This window comes from Carettochelys insculpta, chromosome 4 (assembly GCF_033958435.1).
Source record: "Carettochelys insculpta isolate YL-2023 chromosome 4, ASM3395843v1, whole genome shotgun sequence".
Taxonomy (NCBI): Eukaryota; Metazoa; Chordata; order Testudines; family Carettochelyidae; genus Carettochelys; species Carettochelys insculpta.
Genome location: NC_134140.1, coordinates 123,779,313 through 123,794,541, shown reverse-complemented (window position 1 = coordinate 123,794,541; position 15,229 = coordinate 123,779,313).

Here is a 15,229-nt window from a genome sequence, read left to right as displayed (position 1 = left end):
TTTTGCTCCATGATGGGCCAGTACAAAAACCATACGAACTCATATGCCAGTGTTGCAAATCAGTTCTGCAGCAAAATAGAAATAACTCTTATAGCAACAAGCAGCAAAAGCTATAAAAATACCCTTTTTCCTCTAAATTTTCAACTTGCAGATAGAAAGCGAAGCCATCAATCATGCTGGAGAGCCTCCATTCCGGAGATGTTGTTCTTAAAAACAAGCCAGATGAAATCAGACACGACCAGAATATGCAAAGACTTTTTTGTGGGTGTGAGAGTAGGGAAACTTCTTTTTTTCTTTTTTCTTTTTATTTTAAGGCAAACTTGTAGCCTGGCAGAGGTATGTATGTTGGCTAAGTTTACTGACAAAATGACTAATTAATCGCTTCACAAATGGCTATTAATCATCCATTAATGAGATTTTCTTTGGCAAATACAGATTCTGTGGCAATCCTTTCTCCTTAGTACCCCAAGCAGGCTAAAAGCATGTAGGACTCAATTAATCTTAGAGCAGCATGGGGTGTTTGAAACTGCTCACAAGCTGAAAAGCAGCAAATAGCTGAGATGTATAAACTGTCCATATTTCACTGTGTAAATTCAGAGGCACTTAATCATCCCTCCAAGCATTCTTTGTTTCTTTTCTCTCTCTGCCTTGTTATATGTATGTTTCAAACCCACCCTGGAAAAAAAAAGGAGGGGGAGTTTTAATAAATCTGACTCTAAACACTTTCAGTAAACATGCAGTGGATAGATACAGATGTGCACCTGTTCTTCTTTCAAAAATACCCAGATTATTTTGTTAAAAGCAAACAAAAATACAACAGGGTAGTCCATACTTGGAGCATCTCTTAAAATCTGCCTCTAGAAGAAGGTAGGGAACTTGTTTCACCACAGTGTGACTCTAGTTTCATTTCTGAGGAGTTACACTCGTACAGAACTGGGGTTAACACAGTGCTGTTTTAGATACAAAATGTGCAATGCTAATTTAGTTGAAAGGTACATTAGGCTAAATTCTCACCTTATGCAAATTTGTGCAGCTTTACTGAAGTCAGCGGACCGGTGTGGTAATTTATACCAGCTCAAGATTTGGCTTTGAAGACCCTATAATATGCTAATGGTTGAACCTCTGTAATCTGGAATGCTCTTGTCCAGCAACATCCATAGTCTGGCATGATTTTAATTAGCTGGATGACCACTCATTATAGGTGTGGCCAAGTTTCCCGTGGTCCCATAAAGTTTGTTTACACACACCTGTCCTGGCTCTCAGTGTTCTGTGCTGTTATTTAGCTGTAATTTACCCTAAATGTTTTCTAAGAGCCCAGTAAGCAGTGAAAATGTTGGTAATGCTGATAGACAATATTGACCTTTCATGGTTTGGCAAATTCTCTCACCTGGCATTGGTCAGGTCCCAAGGGTGCTGGATTAGAGAGGTGCAACCTGTATTACTATGTATTATTATAAATACATATTTAGTATTGGTCTGAAGACCCTGTTGGAAAAAATAGATCATATAAGGCTAAATCAAACAGTGCTTCTTTAATGAGGACTGAAGGATTTGGCCTGTTGTTTTTATAGATATCCTAAGAGACATTTGAGAACTATACATCAGTTCTACTTTTCTCTTTATTTCTAATAACAATGTAAGAGCTAAAAGAAGCAGTATTTTGGAGGGGGCGGGTTACTGCAGTTGTATGATATTTTGGGTGATATACAATCTTTTACTACTGGGAGTGTAGAAGGTAAATTTCCCCTAAGGTATGTTACTCTGTAATTGCTTTTGGCAGTGTTTTCTGCATCTTCATCTGATGTTTCTGGTACTGGCCACTAACACCAAGGTAAACCCATACCAGATTAAAAGCAATAGAAAGCTATTCTCTTCTGCTAAGTGTTCAACAATCTATGGTAAATGAGTTGGTGTTCTAAGTTTAATGACTGCATTGTAAAAAATCACCCAGTAATTGGCTCAAATAGCATCCTTGCTGGATGTTGCAGAACGTATGTCAGCGACTGAATGGTTTTGCCTGCCGAACTATAGAGGTGAGTCAGGTCAGGGTAGGTCGAGTTATGGTTGAGGAACACTGCGTGGATGGTATGGGGCAGCTCACACTGCTGCTAGCTGCTTCCTTGGCAGCAAATCATCAGAAGGGAGTCAAGTCCACAGAACTCCCAGTCATAGATGTGGCAGGGCGCTAGTCTTGTCATTTATAAAGCAGCTCTGTTAAGTATTACTATTATTAACAAGAATATGATGACTACAAGCATTAATACTTAGACTTCACCTTCTCTCCATGCCTTTGTCCCTTGTCAGTCTCTGATGCTCATTTCTGCTCTCGAGGACCTTGCATTCCATATCTTTCTTCCATGTGGCCACCCATTAGCAACATGGTATGGAAGTAGCCAAGATAATAAGCGACCAAAACTGGTCCTTGAAGTGGCTTTGTGCCTTGTCCTACAAAGACCAACACATGTTATCTGTGTGGATAGATGAATTGGTTCAAATAAAATAAGAACCTGTGGTGAGCTTCCAGCTGAATTCAAAGAAATCCTCCTTAACATTAAAAAAAAAAATTCTAATGTGTTTACACTGCCTAGATTTCAAAGGGTCTGGAAGCTGTTTGGGCAAATTATCTATGAAATAGTTTATGAATAATAAATTCACTTTATGAAAGCCAAGATCAGTTAATGAACAATGTGAAGACCAAAAAGGGGGCTACTTTTGCCATTAATATTACCTGTAACAAATCATTTCACCTTCTCTGCTAGCTGACCATGTGTAAATAACTCAAATCATATTAGGAAATGGTCTAATAGTCACATTGCAAGAAGCAATTCAATATTCAATTGATGAAATTTTAATTTACCCTCCCCTTGTACCTTCCAAATGGCTAAATCTTATTTTTCCATGCCTGGATTTTTAAATATTCGTTGTCTGGGGGAAAAGCACTTTGTTTTCTAAAGGGTACTGCAGAGTGCTCTCCTTTGCCTACAGGCTGATGAAAACAATAAATTATTCAGCCTCAGAATATCTACAATGCTGACTCACAGCTAGTTCTGATTTTTTAGGCCTTGTTTTCATTAACTTCTCCATTAATAGTCCAAATCTGTAGCTGGATTGAAATGTCCTATGAAATTGCCCTGTTCTGTTCAAACCTGGAAGCCCTCAACCTCTAGCATGTGTTCTGAGATATTGTTTCTGATTCTGCAAAATAAAATATGGTCTACATTTGACAAGAAAAGATTAAGCTGTAACAATTTGTATGCTACCCCTCCCTAGAAGACAGAATGTGTACCTCTACAGCTGCAGCCGGGGTAGGAGTTGTTATTAGAGAATGCATCAAAATGACCTCTTCCTAACTGTTGAGCTTTGTCCCTGACTTGCCTTTTTCATAATGAAAACAAAGACAAATAAGTTCAGAGGACACCCAAGCAAAGCAGACTGTTGGATAATTTCTGCTTTTTCATTCACAGAATGTATTTAACCATCAATCAATTTATAAATCCAGGTCATGTAAACCAAACAGATTTTTCTTACTGTATTTAAAATGTACATTGGAAAACATTCAGTCTTTGTACCTTGAAATACAATATGCACTGGCATATTCATCAGCCAAAATATACTGTAGAAATATACAAAATATATATTACAGTAAAATGGAGCCACATCAAACAGTTCTTATTCACAGGGGTAATCCCTGCTTGTGTGAGTAGTTCCATTTACTTCAGTGAGATTACAGGAGGTTGAATCTTGCACTGGAATAAGAACCTTGGATTCAGGAATATTCATACTTTTGTTCTGAGTGACGCAGATGCACAGACTGCATGGGAGAAATAGATTAAAAAGTAATTCTATCAGAATCCAAGTGTTATAATTTATAAAATAATTTAATGTTGTACATTTTACAGCTTCATGCATCACACTTATGGCTCACCCATGCATAGAGCAGCTTGTAGCTCACTGCCCTAGGAGCAGCCTGGGAAGGAGACTGTGACTAAATCACAACCCTCCTGGTTTCCTGCCACTTCTAGGATGTATGCACCCTGTGCCAGCCCCATACCTGGCCAGCAGCAGGGCCAACAGCTGCTCTGGGCCCTGGGGACAGGTGGGAAGAGGGTCCCACTCTGTGACCCAGAAGTGGCAGGGCCTAAGGCAGTCAGCCGTTAGCACTGCTCAGGCCATGGTGCTGGGCCCCTCTCCCCAACCAGACTGAACCACATGGAGTGCCTGCCACAGCATTTCAAAGGGGCCCGCAGTTCCAGCAGCTGCTGCTACTGTGGGCAGGCCTGCTGGCAAGACAGCACAGCTCTGCTGCTTGTGCATAGAGCTCTCTATAGTTGCTCCCAGTAAACTAGTGGCATGTCATTACCACTGTACATTGGGCCTTGTGGGCCTGCTATTATCTGTTGTTTATTTGTGCCACAGTAGTGCCTTTGGCCCTGGTCACACATTTTATTTAGTGTGGTAACAATTGTGACAATTCTCATATCCTGCAAGATCCTACTCCTGTTGCTATTTTATCTGACCGGTCTACTTATATGTCTATTTTATTCACATGCTGTAAATTACCTAAATGCTAGATAGTTAATACAGGCTTAGAACAATGGCCCCCTGATTTCTGGAGGTCCTAAGAACTGCCACAGTCAAAATAATAACAAAGGGATCTCATGCAAATACTTGGGCATTGCCCATGTGAGAGAGCTCACAATGTAAGTTTATGTGAAGATGCAACAAATAGAAGAAAGGGATTGGATTTCGATCTACCAGGACAACAGTGAAATGAGCATTTTTTGTCATAACAATCTGTCATCTGCCACCCAGGATTTTGGTTCTAAAATACTTAGAAACTGGTGAGGAATATCTTCCATTCATAGGAATCCTTTAGACTAAAAATAAATGCACTGCTCTGTTGCTGAGAAATTTTTAAAAAATGCAGTGTTTCCATAGGAGCTTAAAAAAACAACAGTGTTTTACCCTATTATGTTCTCAGCAGCTGGATAAGCAGTAAATGTTTTCTCTCGATCAGGATTCTTTGCTGTCGTACTACCACTCTGGCACAAATGAGGAAGTAAATATTAGAAACTTGGACTAATTGTATCTCCCAGTTGTTCTCTGCTTTTTTTTTCAAATAATTTATATAAGAATAACTTTATTCATGTAGATCTGCTGTTAATGTGTCCCCACTTTGAAACTATATTCTGCTTACCTGTTGTTCCTTACCAATGTGTGATTACCAGACAAACCTTTCGGTATTTCTAAAGAAAGAAAAGATGAGTTGCAGGATTTGTTACACTTTGGCTTAAATGTTGTTTTTTATGTATTTGTTTTTATCCTCACTGCTAATCACGTGTAATGACAGCTTAAAAACAAACTAGTTTTATGTGACATGGTACTAATTGCCCCATATGAAGTAAATGATGTTTCTAAAAATAACAAGCATACTACTTTTCTAAAAGGCCATAATACAGCACAGCGCTAAGTTCCAGCCCTAACTACTAAAGCACTTAAAGATGCGCTCAAGTACTCTCAGATATTGTGTAGACCAATGTTTCTTCAACTATGTTCTGCAAAACACAGGTGTTCTGTGAATAACTCTCTGGTATGCCGAGGTGTCATCGCAACTAGCAAAAATGTGCAGCGCATATACATATTTTCTGTTATTAAAACCAGACACACTATTACTTCTTCATTGCTCTGATACCTGATTAAACTACTTCATTTTGGTTTTGCTGCACATGTTGCTATTTGGTTTGTTTTTGTGAAGAACATTTTCAAATTTATATATATTATTGTTGTTTGGTGTTCGGTGGTCTCAAAAAGTTTAAGAAACACTGGTATAAAGTCACAGAATTCTGGGAACAAGGTAGGAATGTTCATGTGCATGTCGCTAACAAGAATGAATTTCTAGCTAGCACATACCTGATTCACAGCAGTACTAGGAACAAAATGAAAGACCTGAATGTCCTTGACTTTGCAGGATTCTTTTCTACACACTTTCCGAACAAAAATTGTGGATGGCTTTTCCCACTTTCATCTTCCGTGTCTCCTTTGGGTACAGAATACACCCAAATAACACAAATTACCCTCCTGCCCCTATCAAGGATGTTGGTGGTTTTTTTGTCTATTTGTACCAAAAATGTTACTATTTTCTAGGAATCTTGTCAAACACCATCTATCTTTTCATCTACACAATTGCACTTCCTATCTTCCCTCTCCAACAACTGGATTCTTTTCTAAACATGGAAACATTTCCATATATTTAGATTCTCCTGGGAATTTTCGCTTTCTTATTTGTGACAGCAACAAACTGACAAACTTCTCTTGACATGTCACACCATCTCTGTCATTTCCAGGCTACTTTCTTCATCATTAATTTGTTAAATTCTCTGTGGGAATAGACATGTTTCCCACTAAGCTCTCAGCACAGCTACAAGGAAAGGCAGTGGCCAAACAGAACCTGATGTATGTTGAGAACTTTGATACTGTGGTCAGATTTGAGGACAGTAAAGTTCAGGAGATATACGCTTGCTTTGGGGGTTCTCTCCCTAACCAGAATGGCCAAGTAAACCCATGAAGCTGCAGGCTCATGTACTGTTTCATCAGCAAGCATATAAAAGGAGAAGAGAGAAAGATTTTCCTCAGCTTATACTCTCTTGTGTCAGCAGCAAGCAATCATTCTTTAGTTTCAAACATTTCTGAACAGTTGCTGTTCACTTTGATCATTGTGAAGTGCTGTTTTGGCACCTTATTAGTAGGCTACAACTGTCATAATTTGACAGAGTCAGAAAAATTAACATTGTGGAGTTCTGTGTGATGAAGTTTGGAAAACACAGGTGAGCATTACTACTACAATCCAATAAGCAGAAATTAAGCAAAGGGATTTCTCTTTAGGGTATGGTTTCACATTCGAATTGCAACTAAAGCATAGACAAAACTTCACAAGAACCCCAGCAGCCTTTTATTTTGCCCTGAAAGTTTGCTCTTTGATATTTTGCTGCTTGGATTGCATGGATCTCTCACCAGCCAATTGTGTATGACTTATTGTTTCATTACATCATAGCCATTTCTAAAAATTTTTATTTTAGATGAACAGTGAGTGGTGGTGAATTTTTCTTGTTGCATAATCAACTTCCAACTAGTTGCAGTTTTGCATATGCTTAGGTCCAGCTGTTTCTCAGTCTGCCTTGTAGTGAGTTTAGTTGTCTCAATCATTTGCTGCCAATTTGACATTTTCAAACTACCTGGTTTTCAAAAAAGTGCTGAGAAGTCTCATGGTCTGAACATTATAGGTGCATCTACAGTAGAATGCAACGTAAAAGTAGCAAGCCCAACTTCGAAATAGTGCGCCCCACGTCTACACATGGCACATGCTACTTCGAAGCTTAACTCGAAGTTAGATGGCGAGATGTCGAAATCGCTATTCCCATCAGAAGATGGGACTAGCACCTTACATTGACATCCAACATCAACGTAGGACGCATGTGGACATTCCGCATCCCGCTACTTCAAAACAGCAGGATCCGCCATGGCAGCAATCAGCTGTTAGGCGGAGACGTGCTGTCCAGCCCCTGCAGGGCTCCATGATCTCTGCGCCCAGCAGTTCTTAAAGCTGCACAGACCTGGAAACCCCGTGGCAGGACGCTGAGACCGTGCAGGCAGCAGCTGTGCCACGAGGCACCCCTGCATAGCCCAGAGACAGTGATGGCAGCAAGCCAGCCCCCCAAGCGCCCCCAGGGCTCCAAGGCCTCCAGACAGTGGCACAGGAAGTGGGTTCCCTCCTGGACCGACTCTGAGCTCCGTGGCCAGCTGGGGCTCTGGGGTGAGGCGGATGTGCTCCACATAACAGGGAGCAAGCAGCAGAACGCAGAGGAGTTCACCCAGCTGGCCAAGGGCCTGGCCACCTGGAGTCCCCCTGCCCATACTCCTGACCATGTCAGGAGTAAGGTCAAGGAGTTGTGGCATGGTTACGCCAAGGTGTGGGACTCGGCCAGCAGGTCTGGGGCTGCCCCTGCCACTTGCCTCGATCACTGAGAGCTCAGGGCTATCCTGGGCTCCTGAGATACCTCCTCCCCGCTGCCACCCTTGACACCACAGCCAAGGAGCCCCAGCAGGCCTCGGAGCCAGAGCTGGGTCCAGAGCCCAGCCCTGTACCCCCAGGGCCAGAGCTGGGACCATCTACCCCAGCCATGGAGTGGTCCAGCGAGGAGGAGGAGCTGGTGCTGGGCATCCCCTCCTGCAGCTCCAGCCGAGCATCTGCCCAATGGGCCTCCCCTGACCATGGTGGTGGACTGTCAGGTTCGTACCCCACAAGGCACACACCCCAAGGGCACTGGGCGGGGGCATCACGTGACTGGGGTCCCCCCACATCTCCAGCAGACCCCAGCCTGACAGAGCTGGGGCAGACCATGGCCCAGGGATGGTGCCACAGCCACCAGTGCCCATCAGCACCCCCAACCACGGACAGTGCCGTGCCCCACCCGCGGCGGGAGGTGGAAGGAGGCAGACCAGTGGAAGGGGCCACCCACAGGGCCACTGCACACACCGATGGGGGATGGGGGATGGGGACCAAATGCCCATGGGGGGGTGGGCCATGGGTCAGGGTTCGGTACTCACGGCATCCCACTCCCCTTCCCCCCTGTTTCTGCAGCTGCACCGTCCAAGTGCCAGGACGGAATGGTAACATCCATGGTTCCAGACATCCCCCTGAGATCCCCAGACCATCACCACCTGGGAGCACTGCCGGCACTGGGACAGGCCCACCCCCACTGGGGCCAGAGTCGCACCACCCACGACCCTGAGGTGGCCGCTGCCCTCCAGCACCAGGCAAACATCATGGAGCAGAGGCTCCACTTCGAGGAGTGGGAGGCCACCTGACACCAGGAGGCCTGGCGGAACTTTATGGCCACCTTCAATCATATGGCCTCCACCTTCGAGGAGCTGGTGGCTGGCTGCCCCCCTATTGCCCTCCGTGCTGCCTTCCCTGCTGCCCCACCTGCTGCCCTGCCTGCCACCCCGCCTGCTGCCCCACCTGCCATCTCCGTGGGGCAGGAGCCCACTGGGGCTGACGACTGGGCCAAGGACCCGCCCTGGCCATACCTCCCCGTCCTCCCAGCCTCCAGCTGGCCTCGCCGGGGACCCCGGCTGAGTGGGGACCAGCCACCCGGACACAGTGGAGGTTGCACCCATCCACCCCTGCCCCGGAATGATGGGATGATGTCTGGCCTGGCTACGTCTCCCCCGTGTATATAGTTGTCCCCCCTGCCCCCCATATATAGTTATTTTTTATGATGCTGTTTGTTATTAATTTTATATGCACAGAGGAGAGGTTTTTGGTTATTTAGCAATGAAGCAGTTTTATTTTTTCAAAAACCCTGTGTCCCATGTGCTTTCGATGGGGGCGGTGTGCAGGTACTAGGGGCGGTGTGCAGGGGACCCACCAGGGATGGCCTGGGTGACGTTCACTAGGCCCCCAGTCAAAGTACTCCCGCAGGGCCTCCTGGACCTGGACCCCATCCCAGTGGGCCTGGTAGCTAGGGGCAGCAGCCAGCTGGGGGGTAGCCTGTTCTGGCCTCCAGCGCCCAGCCCTGCATGAAGGCCTTCCCCTTGCTTTCCACCAAGTTGTGGAGCATGCAGCAGGTACCAACAACCTGGGAGAGATTTGGGAGGCCCACATCCAGGCAGGCCAGGAGGCAACACCACCGGCCCTTCAGAAACCTGAAGGCCCGCTTGGCCACTTGGTGGACATGGTTCAGTTGGGTGTTGTAGCGCTCCTGGCTGGCATTAAGGTGGCCCATGTAGGGGCGCATAAGCCAGGGCTGGAGGGGGTAAGCCACATCTGCCATGAGGTAGAGGGATATCATGGTGTCCCCCAGAGGGATCTCCCTCTGGGGGTATGTAGGTCCCCGCCTCCAGCCAGCGGCATAGTCCCAAACTGCAGAACATGCGAGTGTCATGGGTACTGCCAGACCAGCCCACATATTCGTCCTGGAAGCGGTCACAGCTGTCCACCATGGCCTGCAGGACCATGGAGCGATAGCTCTTCCTGTTAATATAGCGCCCGCCTCTGTGTTCCGGGGCACGGATGGGGATGTGGGTCCCATCGGGGGCCCTGAAGCAGTTAGGGAACCCCATGGCAGCAAATCCTGTGACAGCCACATCCAGGTCCCCAACTCAGATGACCCTCTGCAGCATCAGGGCATTTAGCTCATGCACCACCTGTGGGGAGGCGACATGGGCACGTGTGAGGGTATGCAGAGTGCACCCTCCCCCCACCCAGGACCCCCCTCCCAGACTCCCCACTCCCCCGGGGGTGCAGGCCCAGGCCTCTTTCTTACCTCCATCATGACAGCCCCAACTGTGGCCTTGCCAACGCCAAACTGATGGCCCACAGAGTGGTAGCTGTCTGGAGTGGCCAGCTCCCAGACAGCTATTGCAACCCTCTTCTCGATGGTGAGGGCGCGCCACATCCGGGTTTCCTGGTGCCTCAGGGCAGGGGTGAGCCACTGGCAGAGCTCTAGGAAGGTCTGCCGGCTCAGGCGGAAGTTCCGCAGCCGCTGGTCATCACCCCGTTCCCCCATGACCAGGTGCTCCCACCACTTGGTGCTGGAGGAGTAGCTCCAGAGCTGGCAGGGCACCTGGCAGAGGGGGAGCAGGAGGGCCTGATGGTCTGGGGCGTCCCCTTGTGCCCTTGGGGAGGGCTCCCCTTCCAGGAGCTGCTGGGTGGCTGCCCATGCAGCGTCTAGCAGGGTGCCTGCCTCGCAGGAGGTGGCTTGGAGGGCTTCCAGCTGTTGCTGGACGTCCATGTCTGCGGGCTCGAGGTCTGCGAGGCTTGTGTCACCAATGCAGGGCTCATGCAGTACAGGCCGAGTGTGTCGAGAGGGGCCCTTTAAGGGAGCGGCATGCTGTTGCCTGGAAGGGCTGGTCTGTTCTGTGGCCCCATCCACGGGCTTTCTTGGCCCCTTATTTCGAAGGGCAGGTGCTTGTGTATGTGGACGCTCTGCTTTTCCTTCCGGGGCAGCCCCTTTTGATGTTCCTCATCACTACTTCAACGTTGAACGTCGATGGCAGCAGCCCCAGAGGTTGTGTGGATGATACATGTCGAAGTAGACTATTTTGTGCTCCAGCCTATTTTTGTGACTGCTTCGCTGTTTGGTACAATGCCAAAAGGTGTCTGTGCACATGGTAGGGAATAGAAAAGGTTCCTCTTGTGTTCTGCATTACCACTGGTGATGTTGGAAGAGCCTGATAAAGACCCCTTGTCTTCAGGTTGTTTTCAGTTCCACAGGAGTTTGTGCAACAAAGGATCTTCCTTCTTGTAATGATGCATCTTTACTGTACCTTTCCACTGATCAAATCATATTAGCAAGGAAAGCATAGCTCTGTTGCACCGGGTAAGTTACGATTCTTTTTCTTCTCCTCTCCTGGCCCCCATCTGTAAGGCTACAGCAGATCTCATCATGGCTCCAGGAGAGTTAATAGGCTGTGTGCTTTCAATGTCACCACCAATATTAACTGGCAGAATTGGAGGCCAGGCTCCCTGGCCAGATACTAGTATTTTAAATGAGATTTTGAAGTTTTTCATTATGCTAGATTTAAACTGACATTTATGTCATTCTTCTGCTTAGATGATTTCTCTAGCTATGTTGTGCTTATGGAAGATTGTGGTCAACTCTGAGGTGACTTGGGGTATATTTTTGCTTTGTATAAATATTAGGGCAAAGTTGGATGAGCTTAGTGTGCACGGGTTTATGGAGCTGGTTTCTACAAATAGAGGAAGGTCACAGATGGATGAATGTCTTTCTTCTTTGCTCTCTTTCTGATTTCTGAACGCTCACCATTGAATGCTGGCCTACATTGTGCTCCAGAGGATTTGCACTTGGTAGGATCTTCCAAACTGACCACTCCTGTTCTTCATGGAAGGGAATCTAAGGTGGGGCTTCTGCCACAGTCCTGCAGTGTGGCCCTACCAGAAGTGCTAAATCAAACTCTGGACTGTTGACCATGGAAGCATCAATCTTTCCCATAAGGAAGATCTGCCCTCAGGTGTACTCCAAAGCTCTAACATCTCCAGACCCCTTGAGATTCTTTATCTGCTTCTGAACTCCATTTACCACCTCCAGCTCCACGTTCAGGACAGTGGATGTGGGGTGAGGCATGCTGAAGTCTATCCCAGTAAAAACATATCATTTAGGCCTGGGCCGGCTCTTGCTAAAGTCACTGGCAGTGGTACCCTATCTTCAGCAGGAGTAGGACTGAGTACTTATAGCTGGGTTTCCAGAAAAACTCAACTCCCATTTAGGCACATAAATGAAGTGGCCTAATTTTGAAAAGTGCCCTGCATCCCACCAAGAACAGTTGGAGCTGCTGGGAACTGAGCTGTTTTGAAAACCAGACATTACTGGCTGGGGTAGTGATGCCGTGGATATTATTATCAGCATCGTATATATCATTCAGGACAGCCTCTGAAGTAAAAGTAAAGATTGCTGAACATGCACAGGTCCTCTGATTTGTAACCCACTGACATACCATGTGAGCAGCTGGGTTTTTATTTCCAGGTCAGATCCAAATCTGATCTTAAATGCTAATAGTACCAGGGACCACTGCAATGCGTTCTCTGTCCTTGGAGGAGGAGAAACCTGCTTCCTCAGTGAATTATGCCAAGGAGTTTGGGAGAAGGGAGAGACAGGGCATCCCTGCACTTAAAAAAAGACAAAGAGTGCCCTCTTTCCTCCACCGCCCCCGTTCACCCTCCCCCTTCACCCACACACTCACAGACTGGGGAGTGCGGAGAGGGTTTGTGCTTACTTGATGGCTCAGTCCTCCCCAGGGTTCCCTCAGACAGTGCTGTTTCTCACAGCCCTCTGTCCAGGGCAGCGCCTAACTATACTCAAAGAATTTCTGCATAGAATTTGGTGCACCTCTGTGGACCTTTCTCTCTCCAAGGAATCAGAGCCAACTTGGAAACTACTAGGGAGAAGTCAATCCTCTGACCCACACAATTGCTCTGAAAGACTTTTAATACTCCCAGTGACCACCCACTCATGCTTGTTGTTCTGGTATCCATGTGTTACTTGGCCTAAACACTCCTTGTAAGTTTTCTGCAGTTTCTTCTGAGCTATAAGGAGAAGCCAGTCACCTCTAAAGGGAATCATGTCAGGTTAACTTCCTTCAGGCATTCTGACTTCATCTGCATTCCAGGAAAAAAAAAAACAACAGAAAGAGAGAGGAATAAGTGTATACTCATTTGAAAATAGCAACAATGATGCACTGAGATTGCCTTGGCACTTTTTTTTATCTCCCTCTGGTTGGGGATGGGAGGGAGTTTGTTGTAAAAAGGTCAAACACATAACTTTGCAGCTTTCAGCCGTCTCTATTCTTTTCTTTCGCAATTCTTCTCTCTGATTAAACTTCCAGATGAGTCTAGGCACTGTTGCCCAGCCCTTCAAGTTTAATGATCTTATGCATCACTTGCTCTTGGTACTGCTCAGAGCCCTGCCATCTCCACTGCAGCCTGTGATCTTTGTCTTTCAGTGCCTGACATCTACCAGCATTTTGCTCAGATTTCAAGATGCCTTTTTTGTTTTTCTGGGTAGGATGGAGAGGGACGGTGACAATGGGTACGCCAGAGGGGAATTGCATAATACCCTGGGTTCTTTTCAGCCCCAACACATTTAATCGCTGTTAATCTCTTTTTCCTTATTAAAATGTGAAAAATCAGCACCAACGTTACATAACCAAAAATACATACTTTCTGAATTCCTAACTGAATGCAGGGCTGAGACTAAACTGAGGATCGTGTTTTGACCCCCCATCCTCCCAGCAATGGACCATAACCATAACTGGCAAACATGTCAATTTGTAAGGACTGTTACATTGGGCCAACCATTTAACACAGTATCATACCAAGACCTGCAATCATTTTTACCTCTCAGGTCCATGTCATATTTTGTTCCTGTGTTCCACACTTGCAGTATCAAACGAAACTGAAAACACAGTTTTGCAAATCATATAAAGATTTTGATCATGTTGGATCTGGATTTACTCTACCCCCCAGAGTCAGCTCTGCTATATCTATCTGCTCCATTCAGGTCATGTCACATCCTTTATACTTCTTGCTGATTTGCCTGAGTTTATACTGAAAACAACCTGTATTTATAGAATGCTCCGTAAGGCATATCCCACACATCTCCAAATCCTGTATTGATGTGCATCCCATGCATCCATTTTCAAGGCACTGGGATTATATGAGAAGTAAATCAATGCAGAATATGATTCACTGAGTGTCATTTGCAAGTGTGTGTGTAGTCATTTTAAATTCTACAAAATGGCTGTGTCTATACTTGCATTCCTCTTTTGAAAGAGGCATGCAATTGAGGGAAATTGAAAATGCAAATGAGGTACAGATTTACATATCTGGCACCTCATTTGTATATTATTTCAAAAGAAGAAAGCAGTGTAAATGTGGCTCTTTTGACAGTAAACCCCATCTTTGAAAGAACCCTTCTTCCTTTTTTTATGGGAAGAAGGGTTCTTTCAAAGACGAGGTTTACTTTTGAAAGAGCTGCATCTACATTATGTTTCTTCTTTTGGAAGAAGCTCTTTCAAAAGAATAATATGCAAATGAGATACCAGATATGTAAAGATGCGCCTCATTTGCATTTTGGTTTCCCTCATTTGCATGCCGATTTCAAAAGAGGAATGCAAGTGTAGACACAGTCACTGAAGGCCAATTTTGATGAGATTCAAAGTACATGGTACAGTGCTACATATACTGCATTTGAATTTAATTCTGTTAAATGCTAATTCTGTCAACTTGACTCTTATCATCTTATCTGCTGTGGACATTTCAACAGAACTGTGCTTGCTGGTATACCTAACTGGGAAGTGTGACCTCTAGGGGTAAAATAATAGCTCTGATTCCACGCAGATTTAGTCATTCTTTAGTCTCTCTCCTGTTTAACAAGATTATCAATTAATTCCAGCTGTGTTACTAGATTTTATAGTTTGAACACCTGCTCAGTAACAAACAGAATGAGACCACCACGCTAAGCATTAGAGCTCAATGAAATTTTTCAACTGATTTTTCAGACATAAAATAGGATTTTTTCAAAACTAAAATATAATTGGAAAATGTTTCAACAAAGTTTTTTTTTTACATTTTTAAGTGGGAAATGGCTCAATTAAATGAAATTGTGGGTTTTTGCTTCTTTCCTCTTTTTCTTCCTTTCCCCTTGTTATT